This window comes from Halichoerus grypus, chromosome 7 (assembly GCF_964656455.1).
Source record: "Halichoerus grypus chromosome 7, mHalGry1.hap1.1, whole genome shotgun sequence".
NCBI lineage: Eukaryota > Metazoa > Chordata > Mammalia > Carnivora > Phocidae > Halichoerus > Halichoerus grypus.
Window position 1 is genome coordinate 141,507,451 of NC_135718.1, and position 18,692 is coordinate 141,526,142.

The following is an 18,692-nucleotide window of genomic DNA, read 5'->3' on the forward strand; positions in this document are numbered from 1 at the left end:
CAGGGTGGACGCTAGAGGCTGGAGTGGGGGGGAGTGAGGAATCATTGTTTAATAGGTACCGAGTTTCTGTTTGAGATGATGAAAAAGTTCTGGAAATGGGTGATGGTGAGGATGGATGGCCGCAAAACAACGTGTATGTACTTAATGCAACTGAAATGTATGCTTAGCAATGGTTAAAATTCTAGGGAAAAAAACCCAACCACCCAAATCTGTATATGAATGCTCAAGTCACACCTAAATCAAGCCTGACTGTACTTAGTTTCAGAAAAAGCATGGCAGGCCCTGTCAACAATTGGGGGTGAAACTTTAAAATTTACCTACCTTCCTTCCTCCCCCTTCCTTCTTTCCTTCCTTCCCCTTCCTTCCTCCCTCCCTCCCTCCCTTCCTTCCTTCCCTCCCTCCCTCCCTCCTTCCCTCCCTCACTCCCTCCCTCCTTCAAGAGATACTTCCCAGGCAGTCACTAGTACAGTACAGTAATCGAAGATGGGACCGAACAGAATATCCAAGGGGTGCCTGGGTGGCTCAGTCGGTTAAGGATCCAACTCTTGGTTTCACCTCAGGTCATAATCTCAGGGTTGTGAGACTCAGCCCCACCTCAAGCTCCAGGCTTAAGTATCTCTCTTTCCCTCTCCCTCTGCCCCTCCCCACCCACTTGTTCACACTCTCTCTCTCTCTAAAAAAAAAAAAAAAAAGTAAAAGTAAAAGTAAAAAATATGTTAAAAAAGTAAAAAAGAATTTCCAATCTAGAAAGCAACGTCAAGAAGCAACTCTATGTCCCATATAAGTTAAGAAACAGACAAATGTTTGGGAACATGTAATCCTTCCCAAGGAGGGGATGCTTTAAATAAATGGTTTTTGAGCAGAGATCTAGAATTTGAATAGGAGTTAGGCAAATAACAAAGAGTGTATAGAAGAACATTCCCGACCATGAACTGCAGGTATGAATGAGAAAGAACAACCAGGTGTGGGGAATGTAAAGCAGTTTGGCTTGGCTGGGGTAAAGGGAGAGCAGTGAGCAATGAGGCCTGCCCAGAGGTGACATTAAACTCTTCAGACTTTTCCCTGAATGCCAGATGAGAATACTGAACCAGACCTCCCAGTCTCTTCCTGGTGTAGGATGCCATTCAACTATAAAGATGCTAAGTGCGATCCCTTTCCAAGCACAATTGTCTTGCCTGCTAGGCCACCATCCTCCCTGTGTCCTCACAGAAACTATGCCTGATTCCCCCCACCCCAGAATACCCCTCACCCCCACCCACACCGTGTCGCTCTTACCTCACCCCAATTATTAGGCCCCTCATGGCTTCCTTGGATCTCTCTCCTGTCTACGTCCAGGATTGACGTCCTCACCACTGTCCTCACTTCACAGACATTCTGCCAAGTTGATTATGTAATCTTCCTTGCTGACTCACATCCCCTCTGAAGAACCTTTCTCTGACTCACTTCTCCCTCTTCACAAATATCCTTCTTCTTCTCCTGCCACTTTAATCTCTCTTCTTACTCTTTCTTTCTGATTCAGATATTCTCAGGTCTCTTCTGCATCTATATTGCTCTTTGGCCACCAAATGCTGAGGAACATGTGAATGTGGCCCATTTCCAATTCACTCTGTCTAACTTCATCTGGGCCCTCTGCCACGAGTATGAGGTGATCCACTTATTCATGCCCGGTGCTCTCCCAGGCTCACTTCCTTCGGAGGTTTATTTAGAATTACGCTCTCCTCAAGCTCCTATCCCCTTATTTTAAGGAAATGACTTTATATTTGATTTATTTTGTGCATTCTCTCATCCCTTGCCTTCTCCTGTCTTTGCTGTCCATGGGTCTGTTTCTACAAATGGGCGTTGTCTTCCAGTCTTTTTTAGGGAGGATGGGACTTCTCTGTATTAAAGTGGAATATGGCCAAGAAGTAGAACATGGTTCTTGCCCTTCTAGAAATTTCAACCTAGTTAGGAACATGATCCCTATATACTTTGTTGTTTTAGGATGAACACATAACTAGAATATATATTATATATCACTATCTATGTCATGATAACATACATCACTGTATATCATTATAAAACACACTATTATACTTTGTTGCCTTAGGATAAGTCTTAAATGGTGCCAGGGAATATTTCAATATCTAGGTTTCTTCTCACTGAAGAAGTCAGGGAAGGCTGCAGGAAGAGACGATATGTAAGCTGGTCTTGAAGGATAAGCGGGATTCCAGTAGGCCTGACAAAGATTTCTCTCTCCCAGAGAGAAGGAACTGCAAGTGTGAAGCATGTAGGTTAAACATACAAGGTCCCGTAGTGGTTCTGTGTTTTCTTAGTGAAGAGCAGAAGAATACGATGGTGTGTGAAAACTAGAAGTGTGTGATGAGAAAAGGTTGTGGAGAATTCACTGCCATGTTAGTCAGAAAGGACCTCATTATAGATAATGGGATATTACTCTGGAGTGGCCTGCAGTGAGGCTTGAAAGTTGAAATGCTGAAGGCCAAGTTCAGTTAGCAGGCACCTGTCACCATCTGGCCCCAGAATAACTGGAGGAAGGCACATGGATATTAAAGATGCATGCACATTCCTCCCAATCCTCAAACACGGATTCCTGTCCCTCTTTGTCCCATCCCTAATCTTGTAGGTCGAGGTGTTTCCTACCCTTACTGACTTATGATTTAACTTCTTTAATCCCACACTCAGAGGTTTCATTTCCTTCAGCTTAGAATTACTTTTTCTGACCATAAAGTAATACCCACTCTTTGTGGAAATTTTAAAATTCAGAAAAATAGCTCTCCCCTGATATTAAAAATGCTTTCCCTTGACCCACCCCATGAAACCACATGGCCCTTCTTTCCCTGTCCTGTAAAACATACTGCATCCCAAAGTTTCCAAGTCTCCTTAACTTGCCATTTCCCTCAACTGGGAACCCCATCTACTCCTGCTACCTCAGCCTTAAAAGTTCAGCTCAGATGTCAACCAGTCAGAAAACCCAGTTGCACCCCTCTTTCCCCCCCCACCCCACTGATCCAAGTGCCCTCTTTGGCGTTCTCATGGCTCTGGGGGTACCCCTCAGTGAGAGCTCTAGCCAAATGAAATGGAAATACCCACTCTGCAGTCATCTTCACAACTAGTCTCTGAGCTATGGGGAATCAAGTATTATGTGGAAAAAACATGTAAAAGATTTAGAATAAAATTAAAATTGCTTTTCCTTCTTTTGAGGGAGAAGGATCAAACTAAGCAAGACAGAAAAATGTGAAGCCACAAAAAATAAAACAAAAAAATATTCAACCACTTCTCCTTGATGACAATCAAAAGCAAAATGAAAACGTAAAATTAAAATGGGGAAAGATTTTTGTAACATTGAAGAGAAAAGGGCTTAATGTTCTTAGTGTGCAAGAGGTTTCAAAAAATAAGGAAAATGATGACTATTTCAACAGAAAAAAACTGGTAAGAGAATAAAAAAATGCAAATTCACTAAAAAAGATACAAACAACCAATAAAAATTAAGATGTTCAGCTTCATTAATAATTTTTAAAATGCAAGTTAAAATAACTATAATACACCACTATCCAATAATAGATTGGCCAAAAATTTGAGTCTGATATAAGTATGGCTAATTAGGAAATGGGTGTTCATAGAAGGCTGGTGGAAGTGCTATTTTATATAATTTTTAAACAACCCACTGACAGTTTATTGTAAAATTACTCTGGCTCAGCAATCCTACTCTAGATATCTCTCCTACGTAAATAAGAACACAAGAATTAAAGAAGTACATAGCGTTATTGAAATAGCGCCAAAAAGGGCTAAATGTCCATCAATAAGAAAATAGGCAAATATGGTATGTTCATTTAAGAGGTTACTAAATATTTACTCACCTGAAAAGATGTATATATGTTTAACAAGTAAATTGTAGGCTCATATGTGCATGTTTCATTGTTTTAGTTGGAAACAAAACTAGTTAGATATCTCTATAACCATTGGAATATGTAGAAAAAGCTATTAATACACTGTGAAGAGTGACTACTTCTGGGTGTGTGTGGCAAAGGAAGATTATGCTTCATCCACCAATTTTCTCTGTTTTCCCCCCAACAAAATATTTTTTTTAACTTTGCCATATGTATCTTTATCTTTAGCACTTTGCATTCCTCACAGTAAATGCTCAGCAAATGTTGGTCAAAGAGAAATAGTTTCCAGACGATCATGAATTCTTAGAAATCTATCAATTTCATCCATTTGTAAACCTAGTGTGGCCATACATCACTCTTGACTTGTTATGTTTGTTTCCTGGCCAAATTATTAATAGCACCCCCTTCACTCCCAAAGTGATCAATTGGGATGAGAAATTATATGGTTACCATTAAAAATCTCACAGAAGCCGTTGGTGTTGTTGATTAGCAACTCCTTCCCCAAACTCTTCCTACCTTATCTTCATGACACTGTTACATCATGCCCTCCCATATTTCTCTTCCCTTTCCAATTGCTCATCCTCTCCGTCATGGATTCTTTTTCTTGTTTTTCTCCCTAACACTTACTTTTTCCCAAAAGCTCTTCTTTCTCTGCTTAATCCATGTGATGATGAATATTTTCGCACATCCACGCACAGGGGTTTTCTCTATTTTGGGCTTGGACTCCTTCTTTAAGCTGATTTGCTAGGGGAGACTCATCGCTTAGATTCTCCACACCCCAAATTTTAATTGTCTACAATGGAAGGAGTACCCTTCTCTCTCCTAAATGCTCCTGCTATTAGTTCAGTTTCTCAGAAATGCTCCCGGTGGCGGGTCCTCACCGGATGTCATGTCTGCATAGAACAGCAACAGAGCAGATTGAGCTCCTCGGTGGAACCGTCTGCATTCGAATCATACTCCTTTACTTGGCTGGACTCCTGCACTTCTCTGTACCCAGTCTCCCCATTTAAAAATGGGATAATAGTTGGGGCACTTGGGTGGCTCAGTCGTTAAGCATCTGCCTTCGGCTCAGGTCAGGATCCCAGGGTCCTGGGATCCAGCCCCGCATTGGACTCCCTACTCAGTGAAGAGCCTCCTTCTCCCTCTCCCCCTGCTCGTGCTCTCTCCTCTCTCTCTCTCACTTGCTCACTCTCTCTCTCAAATAAACAAAATCTAAAAATAAATAAATGAAATAAAATGGGATAACAGCAACCACTTGATGGGGCTACTTTCAGGATTAAATGATTTATTATATTTGAAGCACTTAAAAAGTGTGGGGCACATACCAAGAATTATAGAAGTGTAAGCTATTATTCTCTTTCAAGTTTTCTACCGTGAACATGTATTAGAATAATAATAAAATGTGTTAAAAATAGCCAATGGCTCCCAGTGATTTTTAAATGCCCTGCTCTTCAGTAAGAGAAAACCATGGTCCTGGTGTAACCCTGCCCTCTGGCTTCTGTCCTCTCATGCCTTCCAGATTTTTAGCCCCGCTCCCGCCCCTACTCCTTATGTTTGTCTGGTTTGTCTTTAATAATCGGCTCTCAGGGGCGCCTGGGTGGCTCAGTTGGTTAAGCGACTGCCTTCGGCTCAGGTCATGATCCTGGAGTACCGGGATCGAGTCCCACATCGGGCTCCCTGCTCAGCGGGGAGTCTGCTTCTCCCTCTGACCCTCACCCCTCTCATTCTCTCTCTCTCTCTCTGTCATTCTCTCTCTCTCAAAAATAAATAAAATTTTAAAATTTAAAAAAAATATTTAATAATCGGCTCTCAAATGAAAAAAAGCCCCAATTTCTGTGGAGTAAATACTCTTACCATGGCTGAGGTCAAGCTACCCACATGGCATCATGGTACATGCCGGGGGGAGGAGATGGGCAGCAAATGAGAACAGCACAGATTTTTACCATCTAGATATGACAGACACGCCCCAGGAGCATAGGTGATTGATTGCAATGCATGAGGGGAAATAATTAGGAAGTGATAAGTTTTCAGTATTCATTACTTTTGTTTTTAATAGGATGGATTTATTGTAAGTTTATGTAATTTAATTTTTAATCATATGTCATAAAAGCTGGCTCACTGAATTTCTAGAAATTTAACAATTGGCCCTCGGGGTATGAGCAAGCTCCAGCGCACCACTGAGCCGCCACCTCAAACATTCTCCCTTCCACTCCAGCTTTACATCCCCCCGAACGGGCTCTCCTCATTTCCCTCCACTGACCCCTGGCCTACCTACTTTACAATGCAGGATTACAGCCCCCCACTTGCCTTCCCCTACCTGGCGATATCAGCATGTTTTGAGGAATAGGATACACTTAGCACCTAAGTATGTGTATTTCTTATCCCTTTCACTGATTATTTGTGTATCATCCTTTCTCCCATCTCCGAGTTAGATCATATTTGTTTCAGACCAGTGGTTACCGCCTGAGGAAAAGGAGAGGGACTGCATATCTGAGAATCATTTGAGAACCTGGGGGCTTCTCAAGCTTCACCTTCTGCTGCCTAATTGAGGCTGATACTTCATCTCCCATGTCTACCTCACTTGGGTTTAGAAAGCCACTATTTTGTATGTTACAAATCTTAGCACAATGAATGTCTAGCACATAGCAAGCACTCTGTAATTACTTGTCTATTGAAGCGATCTGACATTTTAGTAGAAAAGTTAAAATTCTATTAACTTAGTGACTGGCTAAAAAGGTGGATTCCTTGTCAAGGTAGGTTTTTGGCTTCTTATATTGAAGTCAAAGAAACAACAATACAGTCTTAAGGTATAATAGTGAGAAAACAGGTTAATAAGTTAGGGTATTCTTTTTGATAAAGGCAATAAAATAAATGTCTGTGACCAGGGGGCAAATGCACAAGCACATTACTGCTTAGGGGATCAAGTCATCGATGCCTTTATTAATGTGAAAATGACTGTTTAGAAATTCCTGCTGTCCCCTTCTCGGACACCTTGGGGACATGTAGATACATACACACATAAGTATAAATGTATATGGCTTGATCATATACTCACTGCAAAGCATTTTTAAACTCCAAATGGGACGGGTAGGAGCTAATTGCATTAGAGATAATATTTAGGGAGCAAATTGTTTTTCTCCTGTTTACTTTGAAATAACATCATAACTGTCTCTCACAGACCTCGACAAAAAAAAAAGAGAGAGAGAGAGAGAAGGCTAATGGACTTCATGTTCCCATGGAAATTTTGGATGACATTAAAACAGTCAAAGATAAGCACCAGCGGTAAGGCATAAAACCTATATTTCAGGACCAGAATTGCAACATCACATCCTTTCTGAAATTAGAGTAGGGATTTCAGATTATCATTTGTTCAAATCATTTGCATTCCCTGGGCACATATCCAGTGGCAGAGAAGTTTCCCGAGAGGCATTCTCAAGCCTCGCTGAGGCAACCACCCTGAAGAGAAGACGCACTTGCAAACTCAAGGGCTGTACGAGCGGGTCTTCCTCTTTTAATTGGTATTTATATTTGCCCCAAGAAAGAAGACTAATTTTCAGGCAGTCTGTTTAGTGAGGAAAAAACTCAAAATTTTTGGCCTCACTTAGCCAGCAGTAAGCTCTCTGATATTCCTCAGTCATAAATAAAGAGCATTGACAAAGACATTAAAGATGGAAACGATAAAATTGTCAGGAAGGGCAGGAAAAAAATTGCCATGATATTCTGTCTCAGTTTACAAAAAAGGTATTAAAATCCCAACAATACAAAAATAGACTTGAACAATGACTTTTTTTTTTTTTTAAGGGAGGGGGACAATTGCTCCCGACTTCCGAAGATGAGTGTCTTAAAGGTTTCATTGATTAGTTGTTAAGTTTGCTGGTGAATGATTAGTCGATTAGTCAGAAAGGTTTGAATTAGTTACTAGGACTCTGCCTCCCATGAATAAAATGCAGGGAGTGTTCTCTCTCCCACCCTCTGTGACAGATGATATCTGTTTTCTCCTGTGAGTTTGAATTTAAGAGCCACTGAAGCTCAGCAACAGTATATTCTGGCTCAAATGAGCTGAAAATTGCATTCAATTTGAATTTCAAAAATGGAGGGGAAGAAGGGGGGAAAAAAAAACCCTCAACACTCATCAAGTCTCCGTACTTTTCAACGACTTCCTGAGGCTTAGTTGCATTCCGCCAGGCTGAGGACCTGAAACCAGGATGTGCACAGGGGGAAAGAGCATCGCTGGATTCCTGCCCAGTCTGAGTTTAAAAATAAACTTTTAATAGTCAGGATCAAAGCAAACCTCACTTTTACGCACATGCATAATGCAGAATGCGACCCACCAAAGAAATAGATTTATCTTCTCCAAACTCAAATTGGCCTGTTGTTTTTTTTTTTTTTCCTTATGTACTTTGGAGGTGATAAAGGTGAAGGTGTTTTCCCTGGGAAACTCTAGAAAGGTAAATTCTTTTCTAAATTAAAATTAATTCCTATTCAGCTCACTTAAGACCCTCATTCCTTGTCGCTTGGTTCTTCTCCCTTCACCTGCCTCACATTACAAAGCAGATGTGTTCTTGAAAAGTTGAGTGAGTGGACATTGATTTTTCAAATCAAATCATATTTTGAAAGCTCTAAGAGAGTTGGTTATTTAAAGGAATCTTATGATAAATTATTTTGTAAAGCCAAGGTATTTTTAGAGTGCAAATAACTGTCCCTTCATGCAAAGGCACCGTAAGCATGAGTTTGAAACCCATTCCGGTTCCTTAAAGCAGGGCATACTTGCAGTTCATCAGAAGCACAGATTTAAGTATCACCACTAATTAAAACTAAACTGATGTCACACAAAACAACAGATGATATCCCGGAATCACACAACTGAATGATTTTTGGCCAGAACTCCATTTTATGATAGTTTGAGCTGAAGGAGCAGAGAGAACACCAAACTCATTTCAATCCACTTCACACATGGAAACATATTCTCCCATTGCCTAAATTATTCTCAATTTGCAAATTAAGCAACTTGGGTGCCATGAAAAAGGTAATTTGACTTCTAAAGTGCCATTTTCCACATTGAAGCAAAAATCTGCCGAATGCTGTTCAGAAAAATCTGACTTGCTGCAGAGGCTTCAGTCCCGAGCAGGATGGAGAGACATCATGGGCAGCGAGGGCGCACTGATTTCCTGCACACCTACCAGCCTCTGCAGCGGTACGGGGGGGGGGGGGGGGGAAGGGGCAAATAAATCACTGATATTACCCCCAAAGAGCTGACCATTTAGGGCGGGGGTTTGTCACCTTTCCCGAGTTGTGGACCCATTTGAGAGTCAGATGGAAGCGGGGACTCTTTGCACTGAAAGAACCCCTCCACATTCTGATCCTGTCGGACCGTCATTATAATGGGGCTTGTAAATGCAAGAGACAGACCTGGGTCTAGTTGACCAACTGAGTAACTGATGGTAGCCAAGAACAGGAGGATGATTTTCCTTCAAACGTGAAGTGAAAAAGACTTGATGTCTAGGTATACTGGGAAAGTACTAGGTATTCAATTGGTAATAGGTGGCATACCAAGTACTTTTAGTAAGTTCACAGAAGACTGAATTAGGAAGAGAAGGCTGCCTACCGTAAGCACCGGACAAGACATAAAGAAAAATACTGTATTTTGCTTCTGGTGCATCCCCAAAGACCAGAATTAAGGAACAGTCTGACCCCGACAGCCAGGCTTCAAAATAGCAAATCAATAAAAACAGGTTCCTTTCAAAAGGAACCCCACGATCACCACAACACACACTCAGTGAAGTCTAATTTGTCAGAATATCTCATAAAATAAAACACTCTACAAGCACGAAAAATGACATTTTTGCATTTTAAAAGACAGAATGAGAGAAATATGGGAGCCTCTTCATTGCGTTGCTAATGAGATACATGCTAGGACCACAGTGAATCAAAGCTATCAAGAGGCCACTTAACCCTATAATGGGCACTACCTGGCATTATGTTATATAGGTTTCAAAATGAACATTAATATCTCCTACTCTTGTAGGGGACAGCTTACCTTTCAAACTGCAACAATGTTAGCGTAGGATTTTTTCCTTACATCTTCATAATTTAATATTGTTTCATTGATGAGCCAGTAAATTGTCAGCTCTATTCATTTATGTGACGTGAGCAAGGATCCAACCCAAAAAAGGAAAAAAAAAAGTGAGGTCAATTTCCTTGGCTGCTGCATTTAATAAAATCTCCCAGGCAATAGAGTTAAGCACACATTAATAGCTATGGGTTCACACGCCCTGCCTTTAGCAAGTCTTTGATTTTCCTATATATATACTCAGAGCCGTCTTAACACTCCCAACTAAGGTACAGTCCTCATTTCTTATTTTAAGTTTTCTTCTATCTCAGCTTTATCAGATTTACTAATCTTCGGCTCCACTCTTATTTATAGTGTATGCTCTGGTTAAGGTTTCAAAGCAGTTTCCGTGATAACTCCCATTTATAACTTTCAGAAAAAAATTCTATCACAGGGACCAAAGGATTGTCTACTTATTTCACATCAGACTAAAAATATATGAATTTCTCCAAATATGAGGGTTTGGTCTCTCATTTCTCTGACCCTCAGAAAAGATAAAAGAGAACAGGTAGAGAAGCACGAGTTTCCTGACTGGAAAAACGTGAAGCTTCTGTTTTAAATAACTCCACAGTGGGTTTTAGCCAAGCATGCCCTTCAAAACACACTTCTGTTCGAGGTAGAAGTTCATCAGGAGAAATTCTTAGCTGGACCCTCATGAAACTACCAATGTTCTACCAATCTTGACGGACAAACATGGCAATTCCATGTGATTTAAATGAACATCTCTCCCATCTTTACCCTCTGCTAAAAGACAACTCTTCAGAGCAACAACATGACCCCTGGAACATCCAGGTGAATTCGATATGGGCTTGCAGCCCAGGGAATGGGGGAGGAGAAGAAAAGAAGTTTGTGAGCAATGGACAACTCTAACAATTTCTTCGGTATACATTCCAGTGCAGAAACTCATTCATCAGGTGGCACCCAGGCCATTTTCTGTCATGCCCCTTGAGGCACGAATGTGGTAGCTGTAGCCTTTGGGGAGTGAACACGTCAAAGAGATGCCTGAATTGTGATGAGGAGAGTCTCAGAGAGGCCCTAAATCACATGCACTGAAGACACCATTCACACCCACAGCTTTCGCCCTTTACTTTGAAGAAAGAAGTTAAAAGTAAAATGCTTGACAATTAAGCAAGTTGAGGTTTTAATTCCAGCTACACCTTAATACCCCCAGGCTACAAAAAAGCAACTGGAATCAAACTTTGATCATTTGCTCTCATGCTGAAGAGGAAGGACTTGACTACTGAAAGACAAAGGGATATTTTGTAAATAAATTCTTGCAGACAGTGAGAGCTCAAGATCTACTAAGCCCAGAGACCAAGAAGGTTTCCAGTGGAGACTGGAGGTTGGCAGAGTCTAGAATCAGAAAAGAAAGCTGCTCTGCAAATAAAAATAGGAGGATGTTTCCAGGACACTCAAAAAGCGAGAAAGAAGGCAAGATGACACGAATGTGGGAATTCAACCCTATTTATTTCCTGGGACTGTGAACACAGGAGGCCTGTTAAAAAGCTGTAATTTGTATAAGTCTAAGGAAACATGAGGAGAGAACCCACCCAATGGACACTACAGGGTAAGAAGTCTGAGGGGAACTAATTTAGGGCATTACTTTTTTTTTTTTTAAAGAAAGCTTACAACTCAAGAAGTACAGGCATACCTTGGAGATACTGCCGGTGGGTTCCAGACCACGACAATGAGCAAGAATTGCAAGGAAGCGAGTCAAAGGAATTTTTCGGTTTCCCCGTGCATATAAAAGTTATGTTTACACTATACGTCATCTATTAAGTGTATAATAGCATCATGTCTAAAAAACAATGTACATCCCCTTTTATAAAAATACCTTATTGCTAAAAAATGCTAGCCATCATCTGAGTTTTTAGCAGGTCATCATTTCTTTGTGGTAGAGGGTCTTGCCTCAGTGTTGATGGCTGCCTACTGGTCAGGGCGGTGGTGGCTGAAAGCTGGGGTGGCTGAGACAATTGCTTAAAATAAGCCAATGAAGTCTGCCAAATCAACTGACTCTTCCTTTCATGAATGATCTCTCTGTGGCATGTGATGCTGTTTGATGGCGTTTTACCCACAGTAGAACTTCTTTCAAAATTGGAGTCAATCTTCCCACAACCTGCCTCTGCTTTATCAACTAAGCTTATATAATATTCTAAACCCTTTGTTTTCATTTCAAATCTTCAGTTTCTTCAGCATCTTTACCAGGAGTAGATTCCATGTCAAGAAACCATCTTCTTTGCTCAGACACAAGAAGCAACTCCTCATCTGTTAAAGTTTTATCATGAGGTTACACAATTCAGTCCCATTTTCAGGCTCCACTTCTAATTCTGGTTCTCTTGCTACTTCTACCAGATCTGCAGGTACTTCTTCCACTGAAGACTTGAACTTCTCAAAGTCATCCATGAGAGCTGGAATCAACTTCCTCCAAACACTTGTTAATAGTGGCATTTTGACCTTTTCCCATGAATTACAAATGTTCTTAATGGCATCTAGAATGGTGAATCCTTTCCAAAGGTTTCAATTTATTTTGCCAGATCAATCAGAGGAATCATTATTTATGACAGCTGTAGCCTTATAAAATGTATTTCTTTCCTTTTTTTTAAAGAGAAAGACAGAGCCTGAGCGGGAGGGAGGTGGGCGCCAGTAGGGGCAGAGGGAGAAGGAGAGAGAGAATCTTAAGCAGGCTCCATACTCAGTGTGGAGTCCGACACAGGGCTCAATCTCATGACCCTGAGATCATGACCTGAGCCAAAATCAAGAGTCATGACCTGAGCCAAAATCAAAAGTCAGGGGCTTAACTGACTGAGCCACCCAGACACCCCATAAAATGTATTTGTTAAATAATAAGAGTTGAAAGTCAAAATTACTCCTTGACCCATGAGCCGCAGAATGGATATTGTGTTAGCAGGCATGAAAACAACATTAATCTTGTCCATCTCCAGCAGAGCTCTTGGGTGACCAGGTGCATAGTCAATAAACAGTCATACTGTGAACAAATCTTTTTTCCAGAGCAGTAGGTCACAACAGTGTGCTTAAAATATTCAGTAAACCATGTTGTAAAAAGATGTGCTGTCATCCGGGCTTTACTGTTCCATTTATAGAGCATAGGCAGAGTAGACTAGGTATATTTCTTAAGAGCCCTAGGATTTTCAGAATGGTAAATGAGCATTGGCTTCAACTTCAAGTCACCAGCTGCATGAGCCCTAGCAAGAGGGCCAGCATGTCCTTTGAACCTATGAAACCAGGCATTGACTTCTCCTCTCTAGCTATGAAAGCCCTAGATGGCATCTTCTTCTAACAGAACGCTGTTTTATCTACATTAAAAATCTGCAGTTTAGTGTAGCCACCTTCACAAATTATCATAGATCTTCTGGATCACTTGCTTCAGTTCCTACATCAGCACCTGCTGCTTCACTTTGTCCTTTGATGTTCTAAGGGCAGCTTCTTTCCTTAAACCTCATGAACCAACCTCCGCTAGCTTCATACTTTTCTTCTGCAGCCTCCTTACCTCTCTCAGCCTTCATAGGATTGAAGAGTTAGGGCCTTGTTCTGGATTAGGCTTTGGCTTAAGAGAATTATGTGGCTGGTTTGATCTTCTATCCAGACTTCTAAAACTTCCTCCATATCAACAATAGGTGTCTCACTTTCTTATCATTCCTGTGTTCACTGGGAATAGTACCTTTAATTTCCTTCAGGAATGTTTCCTTTGCATTACAATTTAGCTAACTCTTTGGAGCAAGAGGCTTAGCTTCTGGCCTGTCTCAGTTTTTGACACGCTTTCCTCCCTACACTTAATCATTTGTAGCTTTTGAAGTGAAGTGAGAGACGTGCGACTCTTCCTTTTACTTGAACACTCGGGAGGCCATTGTAGGCTTATTAATTGGCCTCATATTGTTGTGTCTCAGGGAATGGGGAGGCCAGAGGGGAGAGAGAGAAGGGAACGGCCAGTTGGTGAAGCAGTAGGAACACATACAACATTTATCGATCAAGGTCATTGTCTTCAATGAATGCAGTTCGTGCCCCCCCCCAAAACAATTACAAGCGTAACATCAGAGATCACCAATCACCAATCACCATAACAAATATAATAACAAAAAAGTTTGATATATTGTGAGAATTAGCTAAATGTGACATAGAGTAAACAGTGTTGGAAAAAAAATGACACCAATAGACTTGCCTGATGCAGGGCAGTCAGAAAACTTCAATCTGTAAAACACCCAGTATCTGAAAGTCCAAGAAAGCAAAGTGCAGTAAAATGAGGTATATCTTACAAAAGAAGGATTCGAAGGATCAAAAATCCTCTGGGTGCTGATTTCATGAGACAAGATGTTGCTGTCCATGTGATGTTGCCAACGGTCATGATCGACGTGGCTGTGATTTCAAGTTAACGTTTAAAATAAACAACTTGTCAAAGCCCATCGCTGAAATTAATGAAAATTCAAAATAATGTTCACATTATGATAACAGTTTTTGGAATGAGTTCTCCTTTTGATCCCACACACAGAGCCTATGTCTGAGCAGAGGCATTCCGCTCAGGATCATGTTATTTGGGATCTCCCATACATACACGAGGCAGCCCACATCAGCCATCAGCAACATCCTGCTCTCAGAGTCTTGGGGAGGAAGAATTACTATGTTACTAAACTCCCTTTCAGTCACATGCAAGGTGTTCAGGAATTGCTGCAAGGAGAGAAAAGATGGATGCATAGCGCTTTCTAAAAATAACTGGAGTCTTCTGGGACCAAAGATACATAAACTAGTTGTCCCATGGGCAACTGGGATCCTGTTATTTGGGAATTCTCGGGAGGTGGGCAGGGCGGGGGGGGGGGGAAGGATGAATTAGAATCTAGCTCTTTGACTACTCTTCCCCAACTCCAGTGTCTGCGTATTTTTACTACATACATCTTAGACTCCATTTCATGTTCTGTCCCATTCAAGGGTCCTGGGTGAGGGAAGACAGATGGGCACTTAAAGGGTATGGGAATTTATTCCCATTACCTCAATGATCTCCTCTTACTACAAAATGCAATATACATTTCCCCAGATTAACCCCATTTTAAATGGTGACAACCGACCCAGGTGGAAGATTTCTTATTCAATACTGCAGGTAATTTAATGAAGAACAGAAAACAAAACTGTTGCCAACTTCTAGAAGTTCAGTTACAGTATGAGTGAGCAAGATTTTTGTGTGTAATCTAGAAATTCACTACTCCTTATGTAATTTTTCTGTCTGGAAATATTCTGAATTACAAACAACCAGTTTTAAAATGTACATGGGAACACTACCATTTTGTAAACTAGGAACTTCCTATACTCAACTAATTATTGAGATTGGACAACTTGAACTAACAAAAAAAATTAATTCCAGGATTAAAAACTACCAGACATGTTCACATGGATTTTGCATTGCACAACTTGAGGGGGCATCCTACAAATAGATTGCAATGTGAATGGTGCTACCCCACTATGTTTGCATAGCACGGGGTTAGGGGAAGAAGCATCTGGATTCCCTTCCCTATCCCAGAGGAATTTTTAAAAGATTTAGTTCTTTATTTATTTGAGAGAGAGAGAGAGAGGGAGAGCGAGTGCGCACACCCGCAAGCAGGGGGAGGGGTAGAGGGTGGGGGAGAGAGAGAGGGAGAGAAGCAGACTCCCGGCTGAGTGCTCCAGAGTCCAGTGCAAGGCTCGATCTCATGACCCATGAGATTATGACCTGAGCCAAAATCATGAGTAGGATGCCCAAACTGAATGAGCCAACCAGGTGCCCCCCAGAGGATATTTTTAGAGCAAATCCAGGGAACTGAATGACTAGGGTCCCTTCACTCAAAGTCACTGACCCCAAGGCAATAGGACTTGCACCACCCCTACCCTCACCATCAACAGTCTCTAGGTTGTTGCAGTCAGCTCCTTAGATGACAGGGAATTACCTCCCTACCTTCAGAGGGAGGAAGATCTGTTCTCAGGTCCCAAAATGGTACTAAGAATGGATGTTCCAATAAAAAGAGAAGCCACTTAGCACAGAATGTTCCTGAAATGTAGTAGCACTATGGTAGGACCCAACTATTAACCGCACTGCTATCCTTGGCGAAAAGCACATTTTGAATTCCAAAACCTTAGGAGTATATCTTACCAGGAGGCATTACCTCTAATCTACTTACACAGAGATACAAAAGCCTGTGCATAATATAGTCTAAAAAATGAATAGGTAACAGTAGGTTTTTAAAAAGGAAAACACAAATAGTCCCTTTAATCCTTCTGAATACAACTTTAGAATATAGTCAGATAGTAGAAGATACACAGAAGAAATTCCTCAACTTTCTAGATTCCCTGCCATATGTTTTTTGTGTGGTTCTAAATAGGTTTGATTATTTGAAGATTTTTTCCTAAGATTTCAGTAGAGGCAATCAGAAAAGATTTTCCCAGGCCAGCATGGGATATCCAAACAAGCTACTGGTTATGGGGAAGATTTGGGGCAAAGATGGTTTTAGCTCCCCACCCCTCACCAAGCTTGCCATAATAAGAGAGAAAAATGGAACAATGTAAGCAACATGATATTTTAAAATGTCCCTTGAAAGGGAGAGTAGATCAGTCTGTGATACCGTTTTGAGAGTGGACAATAATCCATCAATTTCGATACAGTTTTTTCAATGATGGATACAATGTAAAGCTTTCCCCCATTTAAACTGAGCTCCAACTTAGAATTCCAGATTTAGATCTCCCAGTAGTTGCCACTTTATAGCTAGTCTTCCCAAATTCAGTAATATTGGCTACCTTCAGATACAATTTCTGATGGAGGAAGCTCTTCTGTGAAGGCAGGATATTTTAAAAATAAGAGGCTGAGATCCTTGACTCTAACACATCGCCAATCATTTTCCTTCCACTCTGACCCTGGTAGTGTGGAAGGTCAGGAAAGGAAAGGAAAGGGGTAAGTAGCAGAAGAGAAGAAGTGACAGACTAAAAGAAAAGAAAAATAAGGGAAAGAAAGAGGAAGATGAACCATGAGCGAGCACACAGTCCACTCACTCCAAATTGGAATACATTAATGCTCTCAAATGGAGCGCAACTTCCTTGTGGTTCATCCTCCTCTCTGGAGGATGCAGGAATACCAGTGCTGGCTAGATGCTGGAGATAATCCTCTCCGAAAGCTGCATTTCACCAGTGACGAAAGGGAGGCCTTGCAAGGCAAAGTGACTTACAAAGTCATGACCAGAAGCCAGGTTCACGGCGAACCAGCCCAAGTTCCTACCGACCACACCTGCCTTAAAACAGGGATGGTTTTTCCAAGCTGTAGACAATTGCTAATGACTCAACAGTGAAGTAAGATGGAGGTGCCTTTCTCTCTCTGGGGGGGAAAACACAGGTCAGTTACAGTATTTGAACTTGCAGAACAGATGGGGCTGGCAAGGCCCAGCCAACCCAGCTTCCGGGGCAACCTGACCCTTGGTGACAGCATACTTTGAATTTAGAGGGACAAGCTCTAAGCCTCATTTTTTTTATAGTCCTAACAAACTATCTCTGGTGGTGATTATGACATAACATTTCTGGTGATTAATTAAGAACTCTTCATTACATCAGTCAGCTTATAATTAACAGTTCCCCCATCTTTAATAAAATATATAGAATGATATGAAACAAATGAGGGATACCAAGTGGTAGATAAAATCTAAGTCCAAATGAGATCATCATCCTGTACCAGTCAAGAAGGAGGCAAAGCAGCAAACAGGGGAGGGAAGAGATGAGTGAGGAGTGTTCAAAAAGGGAATGGGGAGGAGGAAGGAGGCATTTGCTCAATCAGTACCTATTTTCAGAATTTCCTTCAAGCTGGCTTGGACTGAGAGCCATCAATTATTTAAAAGATGTAACATGATGCTTCCTTTGTTGAAGCAAACCTGCAAGAGGACCCCGAGAGAAAATAAAAAATGAATTAGGCAGAATGTATTAGTCTGCTTGAAGAAAACAAAGACTTAGCTGTTGGGACTGACTCTGTTTTAGAAATAGTTCGGTTTTGTCTCTTAAAAGCCACAAACCTTTTTTTTTTTTTTCTCTCCTTACCTATTTATTTATTATTTTCTACAGTAGCTCACACAAAAAGAGGAATGAATCATTTCCTAAACTTCTTTCTTTTCAGATTCAGCTTGATGTATTGTCTTCATTTAAATTACAAATACACTAATCTGAAACACTGTTTACCAAGTAGCATTTTAAATGAAAGATACAAGAAATTGCATCACTCACATTTTAAAAATGACTTTAGACTCTGGACCTCATAAAAAACAGCCGACAGTGTTCTCCGTCTTGGCTGCTATATTTCAGTCCAGTGAATGAAATTCAATTAGTGAGCTTTGTACTTAGGACATTATGATTCCGATGGTTGGTCTGATCAAAATTGGTGTGCCAAGCCCTAGTTCTGTTTTTTTGGCAGATCGCAGTTAACGAAAAAAAAAAAAAGAAAACAATAGGGCAGGTTGGCATGAAGAAAGTTAGTTTTTGGAGCAGCTTAATTTTCACCATCATTAAAAAATATGGGAGGAGGAGAGCTGTTCCCCAGAACAGCTCTTTACTAAGTGAACGGATTAACTTTTTGAGAAACCTCAATGTTTGAGTCTGTCATTACCAGTTTTAGTACTTTCCCAAAATAGTCATCAGCCTCAGACAAACCAGTAACGGATTACAATGAATGCATTACAGATTTCATTCAT

At 41.0% G+C, this 18,692-nt stretch overlaps 1 protein-coding gene across 8 annotated transcripts in view; it reads right to left on the reverse strand.

Moving 5' to 3' along the window:
* ESRRG (estrogen related receptor gamma) overlaps nt 1-18,692 on the reverse strand; it is a 565,965-nt gene that overhangs the window by 421,427 nt on the left and 125,846 nt on the right. For 4 of the 8 annotated variants that reach the window (XM_078078359.1, XM_078078361.1, XM_078078360.1 and 1 more), the window contains exon 2: nt 9,922-10,013. The exons of the other annotated variants lie outside the window; for them this stretch is intronic. The gene's annotated coding sequence lies outside the window, so the exon portion shown is untranslated. The remainder of the gene's footprint in view (nt 1-9,921; nt 10,014-18,692) is intronic. 8 annotated transcript variants of the gene reach the window in all.